This window comes from Ahaetulla prasina, chromosome 2 (genome assembly GCF_028640845.1).
Source record: "Ahaetulla prasina isolate Xishuangbanna chromosome 2, ASM2864084v1, whole genome shotgun sequence".
Lineage (NCBI taxonomy): Eukaryota > Metazoa > Chordata > Lepidosauria > Squamata > Colubridae > Ahaetulla > Ahaetulla prasina.
This window is the reverse complement of record NC_080540.1, coordinates 91,875,582-91,889,971: the sequence shown is the minus strand read 5'-3', so window position 1 is coordinate 91,889,971 and position 14,390 is coordinate 91,875,582.

Genomic DNA, 14,390 nt, shown 5'->3' with positions numbered 1-14,390 from the left:
GAGAGGTGGAGTTTGGGGATTTCTACAGGTTCCTCCTCCCTAATTAGCGGCTGAAGCGTAGCAAATGGTACGGTGTCGTCGTCTTCTTCATCATCATCATCATTATCATCTCCACCCCGATAAATCGATCGGCTTCATAATAAGCATTTGCCATCCTTCAGCTCCCACAATACGTTTGGGCAGCTGCGGGAAGTGTGTGGGTGGGTGGGGGTATTAAAGTCCAATGCATCAGGATTGATCCGATGCATCCTTGGATCCAATCATTGGATCCAATGATCCAATGCATCAGGCCATCACTCTGCTAAACAAATAATTCCCTCAACACTGTCTAACTATTTACTAAATCTACACTACTATTAATCTTCTCATCGTTTTCATCACCAATCTCTTTCCACTTATGACTGTATGACTGTAACTTTTTGTTGCTATCATTAAGGGTTAAATTGCAACCTATGACCATCATTTGTGTTGTAAATGTATTTTTTTTCTTTTTTCTTTTTTCTTTTTCTTTTATGTACACTGAGAGCATATGCATCAAAACAAATTCCTTGTGTGTCCAATCACACTTGGCCAATAAAATTCTATTCTATTCTATTCTATTCTATTCTATTCTATTCTATTCTATTCTATTCTATTCTATTCTATTCTATTCTATTGATGCACCACCTTGGGAAAGTATAGTTTTATCTTCCCAGAGATTTTTTTTTTAGAATAACAGAGTTGGAAGGGACCTTGGAGATCTTCTAGTCCAACCCCCTGCTCAGGCAGGAAATCCTACACTATTTCAGACAAATGGTTATCCAACATTTTCTTAAAAACTTACAGTGTTGGAGCACTCACAACTTCTGGAGGCAAATTGTTCCACTGACTTACTGTTCTAACTTCAGGAAATTTCTTCTTAGTTCTAAGTTGCTTCTCTCCTTGATTAGTTTCTGTTATGTATTCATGTTTGTACCTTTAAATATTTGAGCGGGAAATCAGCACGTTGCTGATTGGTCGAAGCCTCCAGCAGAACTGTATAAAAGGAGAGGTTTTTCCCCCAGCCTGTTGCTGGGTTCACCCTATATTAAAGAGCTGTTGTCACTACCCTGGTCTCCAGCCTCGTTACTTCCAGAACCTAACATTGGCGACGAAGGTGGGATCTCGAGGCTGAGGAGAACCAGAACCGAGCTGAAGCACGATAGACCCGAACCCAGCAAATCCAGGGCAGAAAAGAGGAGATGGCCAGTTACACTCCGCCCGCACCGTTCGACCCGGCTAAGGAGAAATGGGGGACGTATATGACCCGTTTCGAAAGTTTCCTAGAAGCCAACGAACTGCACGGAGTTCCAGACAACCGAAAAAGGGCTTATTTCTTAAGCCACTGCGGTCCGGAGGTCATCGACATCGCGGAAGCCCTGGCAGAGCCAACGCCGTTGCAGTCGGTGTCGTGGCCAACTTTACAGACTTTATTAAAAAACCACTTCGCACCAACGCCGTCCAAATACGTGCGGCGGTTTGAATTCGGAGAGCGAAGGCAGATGGAGGGCGAGTCCATCGGTGACTACATGGCCGCCCTAAGAAGAGCGTCCAAGGACTGCGGATACCGTGACCTAGACGAGGTGCTCCTCGAGCAACTCATCCGAGGGGTCAAAGACATCCGTTTGCGGCGACGGCTGCTAGCAAAGAGCAACCTAACGCTAGCCAACGCTCTGGACGAAGCCAGAGCACATGAAATGTCATCCCAAGCGGCAGAGACACTGCAGAAGCCGGTCCCACAAAAGGCGAGCGCGAAGGCAACTCCGGTGCACCAGGAGGAGGTTCAGACCGAATCCGACGGTGAAGACGAGGAAGGGGTCTGCCGCACCGAGAAACGCGACAAAGGGGACCGAGACGAATGCGGAAGCTGCGGGGGTCAACACCAGCGACAACGATGCAAGTTTAAAGACGCGACATGTCGGCGGTGTGGGAAGAAAGGGCACCTAGCTCAAGTTTGTCGAGCGGCCCAACCTTCCCGCCGAAAATTCAAATCGGCCAATCAGAGCGCGGAATCGTCAAGGCGACCCGCGATTGGCTCAAACAAAAAAGGCGCGGATTCCAACCAAACAACTGTGGTCATAGGCCGCGCCTCGACCAAAGTGGAGAAGAAGATCTTCACCAAGCCAAAAATAGAGGGAGTACGGTGCCGGCTTGAAGTAGACACGGGATCAGCGATCACCATCATGTCCTGGGACACTTTGGCGAAGTCGCTGCCGTCCGTCGCGAAGCGCCACCTGCAAGCACAACGGCTACGAGTGCACGACTACCAGGGGAATCGCATCCCTGTTCGAGGGACCACCTCCGTCCGAGTCGAGTACGGTCCACATAAAAAGACCCTGCCCATCACGATCGTCGAAGGAACTCTGCCCAGTCTGTTGGGACTAGACTGGTTTCGTGCCCTGGGCATGGGAGTGACTGGCATCTACAGAAGTGACTGTAACCTGAAAGACATTCTCTTTAACGAGTTCGAAGATGTCTTCAAGGACTGCCTGGGCAAGTACAAGGGGACCCCTATTTCCTTCAACTTAGACCCCCAGGTAGCCCCCATTAGGCTTAAGGCGAGGAGAGTCCCTTTTGCCCTAAAACCAAAAATCGATAAGGAGCTGGATAAGCTCATTAATCAGGGGATTTTGGTGCCAGTCGACCACGCAAAGTGGGAGACGCCAATCGTCACCCCCATAAAACCGGACGGGTCAATTAGAATTTGCGCTGACTACAAGGCGACGCTTAACAAAGCCTTACAGAAAAGCGCTTACCCGGTTCCAGTGGTGCAACACTTATTGCACTCTTTGGGGCAAGGGCAAGTCTTTGCAAAGTTAGACTTGGCCCAAGCCTACCAACAACTGCCAGTAGACGCCCGCACAGCCGAAGCCCAAACGATTGTGACGCACAGGGGGGCCTTCAAGTGCACCCGATTGCAATTTGGGGTCAGTGTGGCACCAGGGCTGTTCCAAAACCTGATGGAACGACTACTGCAGGGGCTCCCAGGGGTAGTTCCCTACTTCGATGATGTCCTAATTTCAGGGGAAAACATGGAGGAATTGGGGGAGCGGTTAAGAAAGGTCTTGAGCATTTTCCGGACAGCCGGATTAAAAGTCAAGACAAACAAATGCCAGATCGGGGTCGAATCCGTCGATTTCTTGGGCTACCGGATAGACAAGAAAGGAATTCACCCTACTGAGAGCAAGGTTAAGGCAATTAGGAAGGCTCCAGCGCCCAAAAATAAAGCAGAGCTGCAGGCATTCCTGGGATTGGTTAATTTTTACGCGGTCTTTTAAAGAACAAAGCAACTGCTATGGAACCGCTGCATAGGCTCTTAGGAAAAAATACTGTTTGGTCTTGGGGAAAGTCAGAAAATAGGGCTTTTGAAGCAGTAAAGAACCTGCTCTCAAGTGATAGCCTGCTCATCCAATATCACGACTCATTACCCCTAGTGCTGGTTTGCGATGCCTCCCCTTATGGGGTGGGGGCTGTACTCAGCCATAGACTTCCAAACGGCACAGAAGCCCCTATAGCTTCTACTCTAGAACGATGTCCTCCCAGAGAGGAACTACAGCCAATTAGACAAAGAAGCACTAGCCATTGTGTCAGGGGTCAAAAATTCCACGAGTATGTCTTTGGGCGGAATTTTGAAATCGTGACTGACCACAGACCGCTACTAGGATACTGGCTGGCGATCACCAACGCCTGTGGCACTTTCGCCACGCTTGACCCGATGGACTATATTCTTAGCCGCTTACTCCTACAAGCTGCAGCATCGACCAGGAAAAGAAGTGGGGCATGCAGACGCGTTAAGCCGATGCCCACTACCAGGGGCGATCAAGACCCCACTCCGGGACGCCCATCCTACTTATTGACTCGTTGGACTCTGGCCCAGTCACATCTAAGGAAGTGGCTCGGCATCATACCGACATTGTGTTAAGGACTGTACCGGTTGGGTACAGAGAGGGTGGCCGCTGCGCCGGGCGAACGGTTCAAAGAATTTGTTAAAAACGAGATGAGCTCTCGGCTCAAGGGGTGCCTGTTATGGGGTGATCGTAATAATTCCTGAGAAGCTAAGGGAAAGGTATTGGACCTCCTCCACGAGGGTCACCCAGGGATCGTAAGGATGAAGGGGTTAGCTAGAAGCTATGTATGGTGGCCACTCATGGACGCAGAGATTGCTGAGAGGGTAGGGAAATGCCAAGCTTGCCAAGAGTCCAGACCTCTACCCCCAACGGCCCCAGTCAGAGAATGGGAAAAGCCCCAAGGGCCCTGGTCAAGAATCCACATTGACTTTGCTGGCCCTTTCCACGGCCAAACATTCCTAGTGGTTGTGGATGCATTTTCTAAATGGTTGGAGGTCATAATCATGAAATCCACTACGGCCGAAGCAGTAATCGCAACCCTGCGCCACCTATTCGCAACTCACGGGTTGCCGGACACTCTGGTGTCCGACAATGGGCCCCAATTCACGGCAGCCCAGTTTGAAGAATACCTGGCAGAGGAAGGCATCCGACATGCCCTCTCTGCGCCTTTCCACCCTGCGTCGAATGGCCTTGCAGAGCGTTCCGTCCGGAGCGCTAAGGAGGCATTGTCCAGGCTCAAGCCAGGTGACTGGCAAACAAAAATAGACTTTTTCCTAGCCGTCCAGCACAGAACCCCAAGCACGCCACCGGAAAAGCCCAGCCGAATTGCTAATGGGACGGAAACTCCGGTGCCCACTTGACCGCTTGAACCCCCATTACACACCAGAGGGTTACAAGGGAAAACTAGAAAAGACAAGGGAAATGAGCATAGGCGACCGGGTGTGGGCCCGAAACTATGGGGACGGCCCTAGTTGGTTCGCAGGACAAATAATAAAGATAACCGGCCCAAAATCGTACGTGGTAGAGCTACCCGACAACCGAGTGTGGAGGCGCCACATAGATCAGTTAAGAAAACGGATAACTGACCAAACCGAACCAAATGAAACAAATCATGACCAATACCAATTTGAATCCACAGCTGACAATGACCCGGGGGAGGCGCAAGACTTAGCTGAGGTCCCAGAGTTCCAGCGACGCCATCAGGTCCCCGAGGAAGCAGCAGGAAAGTTCCAAAATTAATCCAAGGCGGATGGCCAAGAAAAAGAGTCGGCCAATAATCCGGAGCCCGTTGGCCCAGAGAAAGAGCTGGGAGGAGAAAACAGCCCCTCCGACCAGCTCAAAACACCACCCAGAACTGAACCGCGCAGGTCAGAAAGAACTAGAAGACGCCCAGGTTATTTGCGTGACTACGTCGAAAAATAACATGTAAATAAATATGTAAATAGAGGCAAAGTGTTTTCTGGGAGGGGAGGAGTGTTATGTATTCATGTTTGTACCTTTAAATATTTGAGCGGGAAATCAGCACGTTGCTGATTGGTCGAAGCCTCCAGCAGAACTGTATAAAAGGAGAGGTTTTTCCCCCAGCCTGTTGCTGGGTTCACCCTATATTAAAGAGCTGTTGTCACTACCCTGGTCTCCAGCCTCGTTACTTCCAGAACCTAACAGTTTCCACCCATTGCTTCTTGTTCTACCCTCAAGTGCTTTGGAGAATAGCTTGACTCCCTCTTCTTTGTGGCAACCCCTGAGATATTGGGACACTGCTATCATGTCTCCCCTGGTGCTTCTTTTCATTAAACTAGACATATCCAGTTGCTGCAGCTGTTTTTCATATGTTTTAGCCTCCAGTTATGTGCTACTTATGTGCTACTGTTTATCAAAACAATCCCATAGGGCAAATTAGAAAGATTTGAAATCAGATCAGATCATTGTTCCAGCCCAGGGGTTTTCAAACAGTGTTGTTTCCCAGCCCAATTTATGGAGGACAGAAACAGCACCTGTGGGCAAAAGTATGGGCCTCTTTTTTCACAGAAAACCCATGAGCTTCTGGTACCAAGAAAAGACACAAGTACTGTTGCGTAACTTTTGTGGACTACAGACATGATCACATGCATGGGGTATGGTCCTACGAAGGAAGGGAGGGATACTAATAGGAAAGGTCAGAGAGAAAAACATAGTGTAATGGTCATTCAATTATTGGGTGTGACTTAATATTTTTTTGCATCGGTGAGATAATACCAGTTGTGCAATCAAAAATCTTGGGTCTCTGTTTCTCTGTGGGGGCACCTACCCTCTGGAATGAGCTTCCCCCAGGACTTCGACAACTTCCTGACTTCCGGACCTTTCGCCGCGAGCTTAAAACATATCTATTCTTCCATGCAGGACTTGCTTAATAGGGTTTTTAAACATGGATTTTATTGGGGTTTATTTTATATTTTGTATTGTATTTTTAAATTTAGGCTTTTGGAATAAGTTTTTTAAATAGTGTTTTTATTGAAATGTATTGTATTATTTTATCTGCCTGTTCACCGCCCTGAGTCCTTCGGGAGAAGGGCGGTATAAAAATTAAATTATTATTATTATTATTATTATTATTATTATTATTATTATTATTATTATTATTATTATTATTATTATTATTATTAATGTTTGAAAAACTTTTTGGGTCTTCAGGTGTCACAAGCATTTCTGTGATCCTTTTTGCTGGAGCTCTTGTGGAAAGTTTACTGCCCAGACAATTTGGCAGCAATGTCTGCTGATCCTATTTAACTGACTGCTGGAACATTCAATCCACTCAAACTGTACCGGAAAGAAAAAGCTATGCAATTTCGAATTATGCAGGAAATAATATACCCATTGCATTTTGAAACTTTTCTTTTTAGAGCAAATAAGAGTTCAAGGGAATTCATCTTCAGGACTAGAATATTTGTCTTCATGATGATTTCATTCAAGGAAGTTGTGTGAGTTCCCGCAGGAGCATTTCTGCAAACATTCTATTTATGGTATTTTTAAATGGCTAAATTCTTGAATCCCTCATAAAGATGAGAGAAATTGCATGTTTAATATTCATTTTACATATCAGCAATATCAATTTCCTCATTCTCAAAAGACAATTTGCTACCTCAGCCTTAGGGATGGCCTTCCACTTGGATGTCCTAAATGCATAATTTATTTAATTATATTTTTGTTTGCCTTGTTATTTATCATTATATTGATATTTTTTATCTATTCCTGTCCAGTCGCTTGTGCAAGATATACTATAATTTGGATTTATTAATGGGTAAACAATCATTCTGGAAAAGATTTATCTATGTGGATAGTTATTTAATCATATAAATAAGTTGTATAGTTGCCCATCTCACATAGTGAGGGGCCATATGTTATAAATAAAATATATGAAAACCATTGAATACATGAAAACCATTAAAACAACCAATTTAAATTAAATAAATAAATAAAAAGTAGAAAATGGTGGCAAAATAGAGGGTGTATTCTATTAATTATCATACATTCATCCAACATTCTATCATGGGATCCCCAGCTAGTTGAAAAGACCATTTTTAAGGGTCAACAGGATTGGGACCAGCCTCATCTCCCAGGAAAATGATTTTATCGTAGGGGGACCACATCAGATAGGACCCATAATATGCCTCTTTGGCTGGGTAACCACCTGATAGCACATAATTAATCAAATTCACTTCCAAAATCCTATTCCATCTGTTTCAAGTTACTGTGAATAATATTGTGAATAAGCCAAAGATTATAGACAAAGTAATTAACTTTCTCCTGTGGCTTTGCCTTCATCTCTTTTCAGTGGACAAACATCTTCTAGTCAAGATACTGTAGCATGAGTGGGAATAGCATGACTTCTGTGCAACTGGTTCCATCCCGTAGAGTTGGAAAACTGAAATTGACAGATGAGCAGCAAAAGCCTGTTATTTTCTGGTCACTGCATCAGCAAAGATCAGGTTGCTGCCTCTAAAGTAAACAAACCCAGAGTTAACATTTCAGAATACAACTGAAAAAGCATTTAAAAACAGCATTGCATTATTAAGTCCCCTCTTTTTAATCTATTGGTTTATTTACATATGATATATTCCCCATCTCCCACGACTCTGAACAGTTTTCAATAATAAAAATTAATGTGTATGAAAAATAAAATTAGAACTCTGCTCTTTGCTCTTTTACCTTAATAGGTAAAAAGGATAAAAAGGGTCTAAAAATATGGAGTGTGGAAGTTGATAGGAAACTCAGAAGACAAAGTGCTGAATGAGAGGACAAAGGCTGAGATACATACAATGCACATTTCTCAAAACCTTCTTCTAGCAATTACCTCATTGCTTCCAAGGAAATTGATGATAAAGGTTTTACAAACATTGTGTTAGATAGTGTAGGTCAGTGACGGCTAACCTTTTTGCCATCTTGTGCCAAAAGCGGGGGGACCACGGGCGGGGATCATGCACGTGCTTGCTCACACCCATAATTCTATGCACCCCGCCCTCCCCGTGCATGTGCATGCGACTCCCCTGCACTCCCACCGCTTTTGGCACATCATGGCCCGGTAGGCCCGTTTTTCACCCTCCGCAGGCTCCAGAAGCTTTCTAGGAGCCTGGGAGGGCGAAAATGGGCTTCCCCAGCCCCTGGAGGCCCTGCGGAGGCTGGAAACAGCCCATTTACTGACTTCCGGTGGGACTGGAAAGCCCATATTTTGCTCTCCTCAGGCTCCAGAGGCTTTCTAGGAGCCTGGGGAGCGGGAAAACAGCCTTCCCCAGCCCCCGGAGGCCCTCTGGAGGCCGGAAATGGCTGAGCTCACATACCCATCGATATGACTCTGCGTGCCACTTGTGACACACATGCCATAGGTTCGCCATCACGGGTGTAGGTTCTGCAGAGGAATTATTGAGTCTGTCATCTGCACCTCTATAACTGTCTGGTTTGGCTCTGCAACCCAACAAGACAGACATAGACTTCAGAGGATAATTAGAACTGCAGAAAAAACAATTACTACCAACCTGCCTTCCATTGAGGACCTGTATACTGCACGAGTCAAAAAGAGGGCTGTAAAAATATTTACAGACCCCTCACATCCTGGACATAAATTGTTTCAACTTCTACCCTCAAAACGATGTTATAATGCCCTATGTGGTTTTGAGGGTAGAAGTTGAAACAACTGCACACGAGAAAAACTAGACACAAGGACAGTTTTTCCCCGAATGCCATCACCCTGCTAAACAACTAATTCCCACAACACTGTCAAACTATTTAGTAAGACTGTATTATTACTATTCTCATTCTTCCTATTACCTATCTCTACCACTTATGACTATAACTTTGTTGCTTGTATCTTTATGATTTATATTGTTTTATTTGTTTCCTAGTATGATTCGATTGCTTATCTGTCACTAAGTGTTGTATCTTATGATTCTTGAATATTTTTTTTTCTTTTTATGTACACTGTGAACACGTTTCTTGGCCAATGAAAAATTCTATTCTATTCTAAGAGTGAAAATACTGTTTTTTTATCAGTATATTTAATGATACCTTGTGGGATAAATTTGGGATTCTCAAGGCATGACTATCCTGTAATAAATTGTAAGTGAGAACAAGACCAGTATAATATCATGTTTGGAGACAATGTGAGTTGCTAATGGATTTTGCATATGCATCTGGCTGACCATTGTAGATGCAGTCAGGATGTCTGGCTCAATGGGCTTTTTGTCCTGATCCAACTTTATTCATCTTGCGTTCTCTGAATAGTTTTCAATGAAAGAACATCCGGTGTGTGCGTCAGTACATTGCAGATACCTCTTAACTAGTGGGATGCAAGCAACAGTATGTTGACAGTCTCTAGATTAAAGATCCTATCTTGCATAGACATTTGTAGGGTTGCTAAGTGAATGACTTGGCTTTGGCTGGGCTTATAATATATGGTCAAAATTTGCCAAAACTGGAGATGTTATTCTTACTGTTAGCAAGAGATGTTGCATCTGGCATTGGTATGACTAGGGCTAGTATCTATTTTACTAAAAAGGGATGTATGAAAGCCTCAATTGTCCAGAGCCATGTCTTTTTAGTTGATTTTTTTTTTTAGTTTGCATTTTTTAACACATTTTTTAGCATTGTAGAAACAGTGCCTTTTTCTTTTTCCCTTTTTCTGTCTTTCATTTCTTCTAATTGCATGGCTATTATACTAATAATAGTAATAAAAATGACAATGAACGTTATTTTGGATGTTAGACAGTAAGAACTGGGAACATATACATTGCCAGGAATGTGTATGAAAATAGAAATCCATAAGTTGATCATAACTGCATGTTATGGTCCAGGGAATAGTGGTAATCAAAGGACCGGAGGTGCATTTTAGGTAAAATGGTACAACCAATTGGCAATTCACAAGAAAAAAAAATCTGCTTATAACACAAATGCACGAGAGGGGGAAATATGAGAAGGTACACAAATTTTAGGTGCTATATGAAAAACTATTAGAAGGTAGAATAATTTGATAACAGACTGATCTCATATAGGAAAAAAAGGATGTACAAGCTGCTTGGAATAGGGTGAAAAATATTATGTTACTAGTGAACCCGTGACCTGTTAAATCATCCTACATAAAAGCTACATTTCCACATAAAAGCTTGCACTGTTTCTGCTCCCCCGACTCTCTGGAGAACCCAGGGGAAGCTTTCTCCTCCTCCACTTCCTCCTCTGACCTGTGGAACTGCCTGCCATTTTTCTGGGAGCAGGGGAATCCAAGGAAAAATTCACCCGCTTCTCCATTCTGACATTTCCTCAAAGGTGCCCTCCCTCCAAAGAGGAGGAGAGCTCACCCTTCAAGTGCCAATGCTCCCTGCTCTTTATCAGGCATCCAGTCACTCTTTTGCCCTTTCTTTTCCCACATCTAATATAGGCTTATGCCATTTCCCCTCCCCTCATAACCCTCTGGAGAGGCCTAGTGAAGTTGCCTCCTTTTTCTCTTCAGGTGACCCACAGAACTGCCTGCCACTTCTTGTGGGGAGGGGGAAGAAAAGGGGGCTGTAGACTTCAAGGAAAACAGTATGACTGCTCCCCATTTTAGTCTATTCCCAAGGACTCCCACCCTCCAGGGAGGAAGAAAACTCCCTCATTAACCTTTAGTGCACTCCAGCTACCCCAAACTTGCCAGCAGGCGTTAGAGTCCCTTTCTCATTCTTTCCTCACAAGTCACTGGCATTAAGAGATTTCAAACTTTGGCCTCAGCTCCAGGGCCCTTACCCAACTGGGAACAGAAGCCAGAAGGATGTAGGAAAGGGGATAGGGATATGCCCCTCCCAGGGGTGAAATCCAAATTTTTTTACTACTGGTTCTGTGGGCATGTCTTTTTGGGTGTGATGTGGCTTGGTGGAGTGGCAGGGGAAGGATACTGAAAATCCCCATTCCCTCCCCACTCCTGGGGGAAGGACATTGCAAAATCTCCATTCCCACCCCACTCTGGGGCCATCCAGAGGTGGTATTAGCTGGTTCTCCGAATTATTTAAGATTTCCGCTACCGGTTTTCCAGAACCTGTCAGAACCTGCTGGATTTCACCCCTGGCCCCTCCAATCTTCCCTTCCACCACACAATGTGTAAGTTTCTGGGACGTGTAGTGGTCTTGAGGCGGCCACAACTTTGCAAAATTTTAATCCAAGAAGATTCATGGGCCCTAGATTTTGGATGCATTCTGTCAGTCAACCCATTTGAGATGTTTTGGTTCAAAAATTGTTGGTCAATGACGCACTATTTCACACAATTGAAGGCTACAAAATATTAAACAGACACAACAGTTTTTTGAAGTATATAGATAGAATACTAGAGAAGTTCATATAGTTATATAAAAAGAAAGCTTTAGTGGAATGATGAAGCTAGAGAATCTATGGATAAGAAAAAAAGGCTTTCGAAGGAATGATTACTGCAGAAAGGAAGGCTGAGATATTGTATCATAGGCATAGAAAGAAAAAAACCTGTGAAGAATGTAGTCAAAGAGAACAAGGAACAGTTAGATTAAAAAAGGGAGAGAAGATGAATTCTTATGATGGAAATAAATAGTTGCTGAGGAGGGGGTGGGTGAAAAAGGTTAACCAAGTAGCTTCCAGCAGAGCAAATGGAAATGAAAAATAACAGTTATGAAATTATTTGGAATGAAAGTGAGGTGAGGAAATGCTGAAACGAGCATTTTGATGATTGGTATGGGAATGATAGTGATACGTTGAAAAGTAGAATTGAAATGAATGTTATAAATGCTGGTGCCCCCCCTCAGAAAAAGAGATGAAAAGGAAGTAATAAATTCTGTTATAATATTGAAAAATTGTGAGTATGCATTGTAGATGATGTTACTGAAGAATTATTAAAATATAGGCTGTCATATGTGTTATGTTCAATAAACACGGAGGCGATTGAATCAACAACTATTCTTTTTAATGTTAGCAACTCTTTTTTAACAGGCACGAACCGTGCTCCAACACACACGAACAGAACTAACTCTGACAGGAACGAACGTGTTTCCTGCTCAGCAACTGCGAGCTGTCAGATGGGGAGCCAATCATACGCTCCCAGCTTCCCGCTTCTTCTGTTGCTTGCGTCTCAGCCAATCAGACCGAGCGGTGCTTGGATTGGCTGATACGCAGGACACAACACCCCTCACCCCCCGGATTGCGCAGTCGTAGTCGGCCAGATAAGCAGGGCGGCGTCGGCTCCGCCCTGAGCGCCTGAGTTCGGGGTTCGGAGTGGCCGAGGATGGCAGGGGCGCGGCCACTTGAGGAACAGCATGAGGAACGGCGGAGGGCTCGATGACCGGAACTTCCGGAAGGACAGGTAAGGAAACCGCCGAGAGCGCTTCGGGCCGCGTATGAGATGGAAATGCGTGGAATTGCGAGTGATCGTTGTTAAGTGTGATCGGTTGGCTCCGGCTTGCCGGAGTGGCAGGAGTAGGAGGGTCTTGCGCCGCTTGGTATTGATGTTGTCGTTGTTGGGTTACTCCGGTGGCGTCCGGGGTCTGCCCGGGTGTTGGTTCTTCCGGGTTGAGACGGGCGTCTTGTGGAAGAGTTGAACGCTGGAGGTCATCTTCACCGGTGGGCAGGCGACGCCTTAATTGGTTAATGTGGCGCCGCCAGATTCGCCCATCCTCAAGGAGGACCCTATAAGAATAGGGCCCAGATAATTGTATTATGTGTCCGGGTAGCCATTGCGGAACATCCCCAAAATTTTGTGCGTATACTGAGTCCTCAATACCGAACCCACGGACCCGACCCTCATGGGCAGGAACCCTGTCGGACCCATACGTGGGGTGCAACCTGTCCAGGACGGTACGCAGACGGCGCCCCATTAGCAGCTCAGCTGGGGTTATTTTAGTTACACTGCACGGAGTGCTATGCTGGGCTAACAAGTATTGATTTATTTTCTGTTGCCAATCAGCCCCCCCCAGACGGCCCAAAGCGTCTTTTGCCGATCTTACGGCCCGTTCTGCAAGGCCGTTAGCCGCCGGGTGGAACGGGGCCGTGGGGGCGTGGCGGATGCCAAGCCTGGCTAAAAACAGCTGGAAGGCAGCTGCAGAAAATTGAGGTCCGTTGTCAGTAACTAAGACATCCGGCAACCCATGGGTTGAAAATAACCTGTCTAGGACCTTGATGATAGAGTCAGCAGTGGTCGACGGCGTCAGGACTAATTCTACCCACTTGGAGTACGCGTCGACCACTACGAGGAAGGTCCGTCCCTGGAAGGGGCCAGCGAGATCCGCGTGGATCCGTGCCCAAGGGCCCCTCGGTGTCTCCCAGTCCCGGACTGGAGCGGCAGGGGGCGCTGCACGGGAGGATTGACAAGGGTGACACCGTCCCACCCAGGACTCTATCTCTTGGTCTAAATTTGGCCACCAAACATAGCTTCGCCCTAGGGCTTTCATGCGCCCGATACCAGGGTGGGCCACATGGAGACATGACAGTATTTGGGGCCGTAAAGTGGGGGGAACTACCACCCTATGTCCCCAGAGCAGACACCCTGACTGGGTGGACAGTTCGCCGCGTCTGCGGACGTATGGTAGAAATTCAGGGGCCACCGTCCCCTGGGGCCAACCCCTCCGAACCCAATCAATGACTTGGGACATTACGGGGTCCTTTCTAGACTCCCGGCATATGTCGGAAGCAGCTACCGGGCAATCTGATTCCTCAATCAGAAGAATGGGCATCGAGGGGGCCGGATCCCTAACGTGGGCGGGAAGTGGACAGCGGCTGAGGGCATCGGCATGGCCAATTTCTTTTCCCGGCCTATGTACCAAACGGTACGAATAGGCTGCAAGAAATTCGGCCCACCGAGACATTCTCGGGGATAGAATTTGGTGGGTCGGTCACCGCCAGTAAGCCTAGAAGGGGCTTATGGTCAGTGACCACGGAAAAACAGCGACCATAGAGGTAGTCGTGGAACCGCTTAACTCCCGCTACCAAGGCGAGGGCCTCCCTATCCAGCTGACTATAATTTCGTTCAGCTGGGGATAGGGTGCGCGAGTAGAAAGCTATGGGGGC